Genomic DNA, 11,044 nt, shown 5'->3' on the forward strand with positions numbered 1-11,044 from the left:
TCATTAAAAATGAATGTCACCATTATTTAAAGTTAGTCTGGCCCCTTCCACTGCTAGCCAAAAATGGCGACTTTTGAGCTATTTTGAGTGTTTCATTACATCCGGGCACTGACATTACACTGCTTTTGCACCGTAATTGTCAGTGTGAATGCACTCAAAAGACCAAGTGTAAGTACACAAGTGCACCAATTGAGATACAGCAATATGTTAGACCGAGGATGAAGATGATGCTTGTGATGATGGATGTTGCGGCTGCATTCTTTCTTGTCGGGAACGCAGGCTGTTTAGGAGTCTGGATAAATTGTCAGCATTGCCTCATTTGGACACTGACTAATAACTGGAGGCAAAGGCAGGAGTCCATTAGAATGACAAACATTCCATTAGTTTAATTTCTTAGCTCCATTAGAGAGCAGACACACATTAAGAGCTTCAGCTTTTTAGCATCTGTCACACTGACGCACCTGCCCCCCCACCGCCACCCCTCGTGAGTAATGGTCGTTTACTGATGTCACATTTTACAGGGCGTCGCTTCTCAACATCGTTATGCACGCACCTGAGCTGATGGAATGGCGGTAATGGTGATGAGAAGTTAATGGAGAGAGAAGCTGATTCAGGGTTTGCAGGGTCAGTGGGAGGAGTCATTTCGTCATCGTGGAATCTACGTACGTAGGTTCGATCGATGTCAGAGGACGCATGCTTTGGACCACAAAGTGAAAGGTCAGACTTGACTCGGGAAGGACGTGTTATAAATTTAAGAACCATGAAGACTATCATCTACTCCAAAACTGACAGCAACCTCTATCACAGACGAGACAGATGAGGTTTGTACTGATGCAAATAGAACCATGGGGGGGCAGAACTGGACTGGACTAGTCAAGAACATCATGTCCTTATATAGGTAACAGGTCTCCTATGCTAATTAGGAGCATCTGGTCCATTTAAGAAGCAGGCATGTGTTAAGAGTGAGATCCAATGACCACTGATTAGTCACAAGGTGGCGCTGTGGTCTCCAAGCCATCTACAGTCTTCATTGAACGCCTCATTAATGACCTCTACAATGATGATGCTAATGTTACACACAATCAACCCTTAACGACAGCAGACGTTTACCTGCGAGCTTCCTCACCTTTTGCTGGTTAGCACCATCATTAGCCAGCCTGGCCCTCCTGAGCCACGCAGACGTCCACACTAGAAGAGCAAAATGAAAGTGAAAGCGGGTGAGATGGTGGGCTGATGATGGCGAGTAAAGTGTGCTAATGTGTGGCCGAGTGCTCTCCAAAAGCCCTTCAGGATGAAGACGAGTGGGACAAATTACAAGAGAGACGATTACAACAGCAAATTATTGCAGCTGCTGGCTCTTATTGTGCCCTGTAGAACAGAACCACAGCTTGTTTGGACAGGAACAAGCAGGAGAAGAGCAGCTATCAGCACATTACACACACACACACATGCACACACACACACACACACACGCACACAATAATAAGGCAGTGGAGTGCTCAGCTGGGACCAGAAGCTCCAGCGAGTCGCAGTTTGACCCAAGTGTCTGTGCTCAGTAAACCAAGCAAGAAGAATTTTAAGTTCTGCTGAACAAACCGTGCATGAAGGGATGAAAAGTCAAGCTTGTGACATTCACCCTCATCCCTTCTCGACAGTCAAACACATTTACATGCATGTCCTCACTCAACAGAACCAGAGCAACCACCATGAAGACAAATACACTTGTATTTCTTTCAGTGATAGAAATCTTGCAGTTGAGGGCCCACTAGTGCCCCCAGTGGAAGCAGGCAGTACTGACAAACACATGGACACTAACGTGATGCCACAGTGACTGGGAGTCCAATCCATCATCATCATCATCATGTGCATGTCAATTTCCTTTTTCATCTTAATGAACTGTTTTTGTTTGGAGGTCACATGATGATGTTGATGAAACAAAGATGTCGGTTCATGAGATAAAGACCAGCCAGTCTTGTGCTTACATCACATGGTGGTGACGCAGCCTTCCAGGAGTAATGTCATCATCACGTTGAAGAGCCTTGTGAAGGTCGCAGGCCAACAAGTCCATTTGATTCTGGAGGCTCTTTCGTTGTTTGTGTAAAAAGTTGAAGCGAGCACCGCCGCCATGGCCCACCCACGCCGTCCCGAGGCGGCGGCAGACGCTGTTGAGGTGGCGGCCGGCGCTCCGGGCTGCGTGAACAACAAACCTGCAGTGGGAGATTTGGCTGGTAAGAGTGCCAAACCGGGCCCGGCGGGCTGCAGGTCCAACCTGAGTAAACGGCCTTTTAGCCCCTCCCCCTCGGGATGCGTTTCGAAGCCAGGCACTGAGATGACCTTCAATAGCAGCTGACAGAACCTCAAACACCATGCTGGAGGACAGCAGCCAATCTGTTTTCACTTCTTCTTTCCTGTGGATGCTTCTGAAGCGTGGTGGAACGTTTAGCGTATCTGCCTCAGGAGAGGTCAGCCATCCAGAAGCTTCCATTGACTGAACAACCATGTTATGAAGTCCTAAAGTCCATAAAGATCACTGCTAAACTAACAGAAGATTAAAGTGCTGGTGACACCAAAACAGTTGAAAAAAACAACAACAATAAAAAAGCACTAATTTAATAAAATATTTGTGTAATACTGCTGGCAAGTTTCCTGAATTGCCACCATCTTGGCTGTGACGTCACAACCAGAACTCGTTCCGGCAATCACATTCAAAGAACTTGACAACTTGACAAAATTCCCATAAACATCCGCAATCACACTTAATTGGTCCTGCAACGGTGGTTATCAACTTACTTGTCAAATCCGGTTTTTGGCTTTGTGGTCCAGTTTTTGGCTTTGTGCTAAGTGTGTGTTTGCATGAAAATTATTATATTTACGCTCAAAATTTAGCCATCCAAAGTGGAGTACAATATATTTAAGTTAACACTGATTTATTATACTTACTATACCCTATTAGTCATTTCAGTTATTAACATTCAACATTGCACAAGGGATGCATGGCGACCGAGTGGTTAGTGTGCAGGCCTCACAGCTAGGAAACCCAAGTTCAATTCAGTTCAATTCTGCCATGTTTGTGTGGAATTTGCATGTTCTTCCCGGGTTTTCTCCGGGTACTCCGGTTTCCTCCCACATTCCAAAAACATGCTAGGTTAAATTGGCGGCTCCAAATTGTCCATAGGTATGAATGTGAGTGTGAATGGTTGTTTGTCTATATGTGCCCTGTGATTGGCTGGCCACCAGTCCAGGGTGGACCCTGCCTCTCGCTCGAGGACAGCTGGGATAGGCTCCAGCACCCTTATGAGGATAAGGGGTAGAAAATGAATGAATGAATGAACATTATAAGAAGTGACTTCTTAGCATTATCTACATGTGTTGCTTTAGTAAACATCAAAGTCTTAACCATTCCAGAGAGACAAAGACAAACAGTCGCCACGGAGACCATCACTGACTAAATCCGATGATCGGATAATCGATAAAGTTGATGTCGACTTCAAGTTACCATGACAGCAATGAGGCAGAAAGGGTGACGAAGGTACAGACTCTAACAAAAACAATAATAATAGTACATAACATCCTCTAAATATTATTAATGGTTTTAATTTAGTCCCAACTCCCAAGCCCTGTGATTGGCTGGCGACCAGTCCAGGGTGTACCCCGCCTCTCGCCCGAAGACAGCTGGGATAGGCTCCAGCACCCCCACGACGAATGAAAGAATGAACATTGCACAACTTTGACATTTTAACACCTAAATCTTAACCCCATACTATTATTCTAAGATTTGCACACTAGATAAATACACGTACTTACTGAAACTGACAGATCGACTGCAGGATATAGGCCAGAAAGATGAGTGACAGCGAGCCATGTTTAGCTAGTAATTCACGTCGTGAACACTTTCAAGCAGGCTCAAACAAACACAGCCATGAACGCATGCGAATGAAGTGACATATTCCCAACAGCAGCACAATAACATTGACTGATATTGTGCTGTGATGAGTATATGTTTTACTGTCAGAGTTAGCTGACGGCTCTATGTACACGGCACAGAGCTGAAGAGGAGTGACAGCGATTGTTTTTTTAGGTAGCAATTTGGCAGCAAAACCCATATTATTATTCTAAAATTCTTAGTGACACTGTAATGAAAGATGAGCCTTTGGATTTATTGATGCATGCTACAACAGACACCACACTTACCATCTAGCTTGTCATAGCCAAGGCAGTTATGAATTAACACTTTGATAATATCATATTCCTTCCTCCTTTCCTTCTCTACCGCTTTTCCTCACGAGGGTCGCGGGGGGTGCTGGAGCCTATCCCAGCTGTCTTTGGGCGAGAGGCGGGGTACACCCTGGACTGGTGGCCAGCCAATCACAGGGCACATATAGACAAACAACCATTCACACTCACATTAATAATTATGGACAATTTGGAGTCGCCAATTAACCTAGCATGTTTTTGGAATGTGGGAGGAAACCGGAGTACCTGGAGAAAATCCACGCATGCACGGGGAGAACATGCAAACTCCACACAGAGATGGCCGAGGGCGGAATTGAACTCGGGTCTCCTAGCTGTGAGGCCTGTGCGCTAACCACTCACACCGTGCAGCCCTAAAAGGTACCATTCATTCATTCATTCATTTTCTACCGCTTTTTCCTCACGAGGGTCGCGGGGGGTGCTGGAGCCTATCCCAGCTGTCTTTGGGCGAGAGGCGGGGTACACCCTGGACTGGTGGCCAGCCAATCACAGGGCACATATAGACAAACAACCATTCACACTCACATTCATACCTATGGACAATTTGGAGTCACCAGTTAACCTAGCATGTTTTTGGAATGTGGGAGGAAACCGGAGTACCCGGAGAAAACCCACGCATGCACGGGGAGAACATGCAAACCCCACACAGAGATGGCTGAGGGTAGAATTGAACCCTGGTCTCCTAGCTGTGAGGTCTGCGTGCTAACCACTCGACCGCCGTGCCGCCCACTAATATCATATATTATATCATAATATCATCTTGGCATGCGCCAACATTTTGTGGGTTTTTGACTTTCTGTGGGCAGTTGAAACTATCACCCCCCCAAGGTTTGCCATAATACCAAAGTATCATCATACATTCATTACATTATACATTATATAGTGGTATGACAAGGTTTGGGCACCCCTGATAATTGTCAAGATTTTCCTTTATAAATCACTAATTGTTGTGATCAGCAATTTCAGTTAAATATATCATATAGCAGACAAACACAGTGATAAATGACAAGTGAAATAAAAAAAAATAATTAAAGTGCAATAATTATTTAAACAAAAGTAGGCAGGTGCCTAAATTTGGGCACCCTTGTTGTTTTATTGATTTGAATACCTTTAACACTAATTATTGGAATACAAAATTTGTTTGGTAAGCTCGCTGACCCTTGACCTGCATACACAGTTGACGCCAATTACGAGAAAGGGTATTTAAGGTGGTCAATTGCAAGTTGTTCTCCTCTTTGCATCTTTTCCGAAGATTAGCACCATAGTAGCCTCACAACAACTGTCAAATGACCTGAGACCAAAGATTGTTCAACATCATGGTTTAGGGGAAGGATACAAAAAGCTAGGTCAGAGATTTCAGCAGTCAGGTTCCACTCTGAGGAACATAGTGAGGCCAAGTTCTAGTCAGGACTATTGATGTCATTTTTTTGTTGGGGTCCTGCCTTCTTTTGTTTAAATAATTATTGCACACTTTCTGTAAATCCTATACACTACAGTTCACTTCTCATCTATCACTGTGTTCGTCTGGTATATGATATATTTAATTGAAATTTACGATCCCAACAACCAGTGATTTATAAAGGAAAATCTTGAAAATTATCAGGGGTGCTCAAACTTGTTCATACCACTGTAAGTATATGTTTCAACACAGGAAATATGCCTTTCAATCCTTTTTTCCAAAGCTAAAATAACAAGATTAACATGTGTTTTGGTGTCAAGAGCTCCTTAAATTTGACATCTTACCTGATCAGTGAGGTGACCTTGGAGGCACAGCTGGCTGTCATGGCGATGTTTAGGTGTCTGATGCTTATGAGCAACTGAGAAATCTTTAATAACCCAAAAGTCATCAGACCATTTTAATCTGGCTCGTTTGTGGCCCAATGTAACAGTGCACCCTTCATGCTACGCGCACTTTTATGACAGCCTCCCTCCCACAACTCACACACACACACACACACACACACACCCACACACACACACACTCAGAAAGACTAATGAGGCTGATCAGTGTCAAACTCTTCAAGGAGGTGATATCACTGTATGCACTCCTCCATGTGACACCACCCCCAACCCCCTTTCCCCCCTTTCCCCCATCTGTGTGCAGCACAACAAACAAACATGTGACCTTTAAGAGGCTGCTGATGTTTTCTCACGTGTGGATGTCCTTCAAGCGACCTTGTCCAAATCATTAGCAGTCTTTGATGTTGACCTTGTCATCACGGCAGACTAGGAAACAAAAGTTAACAGCATGCAGGAAGATGAGAAATATAAATATAATATGACCTCATTTACATTTTTCTAAAGTCACAGTTGATCAATGCAACTCCGAGCTAGCATTCAGGCAGGAAGTGACACCACGCTACTGTCTAGAGACTAAATAGTGTCGAGGTAAGCTACAAAGAGATACACTCAGCTCAGCCTTCACCACAAACATAAACATCTGATGAGGATGTCTGACTGTTGAATAAATGAATGTTACTATTATTTGCATCCATTAGCGGGCGACTTCAATAAAGGGGAAGCATGTCTGATGATGTCATCAGATGTGATCATCTTTTGGAGCATTGGTTCTCAACTAGTGGGTCAGGACACAAAAAGTGGGTTACAAAAAAATATTGTAATGACCTCCAATGTCTGTGAATGCACCCAACGTGCCAATGTGAGGTTCATGCCATTTTTCTTTGAGTGGGAGAGGAAACTCATTTATTGCTGTTAATTGGTTCCCCACCCGACCGTGATAAGTGCATTTGTGTGAAACAGGATTCAATATTAATACATTTTCATAGTTGTGTCTGTTTACAACGCCACATGGAGGTGTGTTTGTAGATTAGATCATTTCCACCCAGTGATCTGTTCCCATCTGGATGCAACTATTTATTAATGTGGCACAGTGTGGTTGTGACAGGGCCTTATTTGTTGGTTGGAATCCTCGTAAGCCTCCATGAGGACTTCCGCTTACGTACAAATGAGAAAGACAGTAATTAAGGAAAAGTAATTTCTAGAGCTTTTGGACTCCATCGAACCACAATGTGATGGTGAAAATGGAGAAATAGTGGTGAACCTTCCCAGGTGTGGCCAACCAACCGAAATTACTCCGGGAGCGCCGCAACAACTCATTTAAAAGGTCACAAAAGACCCCACAATAACATCTGAAGGCCTGCACGCCTCACTTGCCTCAGTTAATGTCAGTGTTCATGACTCCATCGTAAGAAAGATACGGGGCAAAATGGCAGCCATCCAAGACAAAAACCACTGCTGAACTAAAATAATATTTGGACTTGTCTCAATTTTGCCAGAAAACATCTTGCTGATCCCCCAAAGAGCTTTGGGAAAATATTCTGACGAAACAAAAGTTGACCTTTTTGGAAGATGAGTGTCCCATTACATCTGGCGTATAAGTAATGCCACATTTCAGGAAAAGAACATCATAAAATATGGTGGTAGTAAAACATGGTGGTGAGTGATGGTCTGGGGCCACTTCAGGATGTGAAAGACTTGCAGTGATAAATGGAACCATGAATTAACCAGTAGAAATTGAACCTTGTGTCCTCGGTTCAGGATCTTGCCCAAGGATACTTTGACATGATCACAGGAGGACAGAGGATCGAACCCGCAACCTTCAGGTTAGGAGACGACCGCTTTACCACCTGAGCCCACCTGAGCCATGCCACCTATAATCTACTCCTCAAACTCCTCGACTTGCGAGTTTGATTCCATCCCGACTCACTTGTACTCCACTAGTCAACACAGCTCTTCTTAAAATAACCAATATGTCACTAGTGACAGGCTACGTATCACAATCATTCAAAATGGCTGTAATCAAACCCCTTCTAAAAAACCTAGCCTTGATCCACGTCTTAGCTAACGACAGACCAATATCTAACCCTCCATTTTCTCCAAGGTCCTAGAAAAAGTAACCGCCAATCAGTTCTACCGTTTCCTTCAAAAATGTTTCAAAACTTAAACAATGTCTAAATATAAAACTATTTAAATATAAGTATACATTAAAAACTAGTTGGAAAGTATACTGACGGGTAATAATAATGTTTGATATATTAAAAGGATGTAAATATATAAAACATAGTCTGGTTATGTGTTGGAATCAAGAAAAATGGACTGAAAAAGATGCATTGGTGGAGTTGTGGCAGTGAGACTTTTACTAGTCAAACATCGAGTCCCCATGGGAGTGTTTTTGTAGGCTTGGTTTGTGATTTGATTTTTGTTGACAAGTTAATTACTGCTTGTAACTATTGTCATTCCTATCGCCACTAAATAAACTAAATAAGAGAATTAGGGTAGGCGAGACATGGGTCTGGGAGGGTGGGGTCTCTCCATCCCAACAGACTCAGTCTAGGACAGCACACAACTCAAGCTAAGTCGAGGGTGGGTGACGGTTTGGGTGAGACGGGAAAGAGGAAGGGTCAAAAAAAGAGAAAATAGGAAAAGGAAGGGGAGAGGAAGAGGGGAAAAATGACTGTAGTTGGGATAGCAATGACAATTGGGAAGTAGTAAGATCCAAGTTTTTAAATGTATTTGTAAATGTATTTATAACAACATTTTTTTTCTCTTACACCTTTATTTCTCATATCTCACAATAATACAACAATACCATTACATTGATGTTTTTCTCTCCATGTTAGTTTATGATGGCTTTGTTTTTTTACTATATGCTATGCATTGTAGGTAGACTAATAACGAACTGGTTGCTCTTGGCACCTTAGGTTGGGTGCCTTAGGTTGGGTGGGGTTGGTCGGCTGTGGGGGTTGGTGTGTTTTTTCTGCGTTGATAAAGATTAATGAATGTTTTTGTTGGGATGAGGTTGGAATTTGGGAGGTTAGGGGGTGAGACTAGATACATTTTGACTTCTTCCCACTAACTTTCGAACATGTGCACGTATATATACATATGTATTTTCTATTATTTTGTATTTGATTTGGTTGGTTTGTTGTACTTTGAACATTTTTTTATAATGTTTGAAATAAACTAAAAAAATGAACCCTAAAACTAAACTAAAAAACAACCTCCTACTTGAGGTCTTGATGATTTAGGAAGCACTCATGAAAATTACAAACCACCTTCTCACCACCTTTGACTAAGGCCTCATTTCGATATTATTTTTATTATAACATTTGACACAACTGATCACCAAATTCTAAGAATCTCTATGGAGATTACAACATGCCCTTGGCATTAAAATGGTTCCAGACCTATTTGTCAGATTTCCTGCAATTTGTAGACACCCCAAGTTCAGTCATGGTATACCACAGGGTTCTGTGCTAGGTCCTATACTGTTCAGCCTTTATACATTTTGTCCCCCTTAGGTGATATCATTGGGATACACTCCATAATAACTCCACATAACTTCTACTGCTATGCGGATGACACGCAACTGCCCTTATGATTGAATCCTAACCAAAGTAGCCAGCTGTCCAAACTCCAGGTGTGTCTTAATGACATAAGGAACCAGATGACCTCAAAGTTTTTACTATTAACTCAGGTAAGTCTGAAATCCCAGTCCACAGTCCTCAACAGGCCAAGCCAGTTAAGAGCCATCATTGTAGTAGAATATTTTATTTATATATTTTTAGTGATTATGATACAGGGATGCAAGTGATGGGAGCTTCATACAGCAACAAGCGTGCTAGCTCAGTATGTCCATGGTCAGGAATGAATATGACTATTAAGTATTATGAGTTTTTTTTTAATTACTTCTGTTGAGACAAAATATTTAAAATAAATATGGTACCTTTTAGTGCTGCGCGGTGTTGGAGTGGTTAGCGCACGGGCCTCACAGCTAGGAGACCCGGGTTCAATTCAGCCCTCGGCCATCTCTGTGTGGAGTTTGCATGTTCTCCCTGTCCATGCGTGGGTTTTCTCTGCATGCGGTTGACTCCGGTCCTAACACATTCCAAAAACATGCTAGGTTAATTGGCGACTCCAAATTGTCCATAGGTATGAATGTGAGTGTGAATGGTTGTTTGTCTATATGTGCCCTGTGATTGGCACATCACAGGGCACTGCCTGAAGACAGTTGGGATAGGCTCCAGCACCTGAGGATAAGCGGTAGAAAATGACTGAATGAATAAAACCCTATATATAACTTGTATTGCAGTATTGGTCTTATTTTGTACAAGCAGCGTTTATTTGTGAAAAGCATGCAGTGGCATCACAGTAAAAAGAATCCTAATGTGTTTATTACATGACATCTAATCTGAGAGAAGAGCTGCTGCCCGTATATGTGTCAGCTGATATCTGTATTGGTAATGAAGTGCTGGACGATATCAGTATATTGGATATTGTACCAGCAAGGTAATACCTTAAATGTGTTTCTCTGTATTATCTCTGTTTCAATAAAGCTATCATAAAAATGATGGACTGTTCATATCTTTAGAAGGGATACACTTACAAAATACTTTTCACTACTGTATATGCCGTAGATAGATAGATATAGATACTGTAGAAACATTTTGTTGCTCGGGGCCTGTTTTTTTGAAAACATGTTCAATTTGTAGGTTAGAATGATTTTTCCAGCACATCCTCCATCACCTTCACCCCCCCACCCCCTTCCACCCTCACCTCTTCCCCCCCACAAACACTCTCAGCACCCTATTAGTGAGGAGGGGGGAGGAGGAAGCAAAGAAGAGAGATCTGCCTGGAGCTCACCAGCTACTGACTCAATGTAATGAACAACATGTGTGTGTGTGTGTGTCTGCCCGGGGGCGGCGCTTGCTCAGAAGTTGCACTGAACGCTAGTTTTGTGGGGTGGGGGGCAGACGACCCGGGGGTGAGGGCT

At 42.9% G+C, this 11,044-nt stretch overlaps 1 long non-coding RNA gene across 1 annotated transcript; it reads right to left on the bottom strand.

The window, feature by feature from the left end:
• Window positions 1-217: 217 nt before the first annotated feature.
• On the bottom strand, window positions 218-1,333 carry LOC131105140 (uncharacterized). Its single transcript, XR_009119881.1, has 3 exons — window positions 1,127-1,333; window positions 554-696; window positions 218-337 (listed from the first exon to the last, which is right to left on the bottom strand). It is a non-coding gene; the product is annotated as an uncharacterized LOC131105140 (long non-coding RNA).
• Between the last annotated feature and the right edge of the window lie 9,711 nt (window positions 1,334-11,044).

This window comes from Doryrhamphus excisus, chromosome 17 (genome assembly GCF_030265055.1).
Source record: "Doryrhamphus excisus isolate RoL2022-K1 chromosome 17, RoL_Dexc_1.0, whole genome shotgun sequence".
NCBI lineage: Eukaryota > Metazoa > Chordata > Actinopteri > Syngnathiformes > Syngnathidae > Doryrhamphus > Doryrhamphus excisus.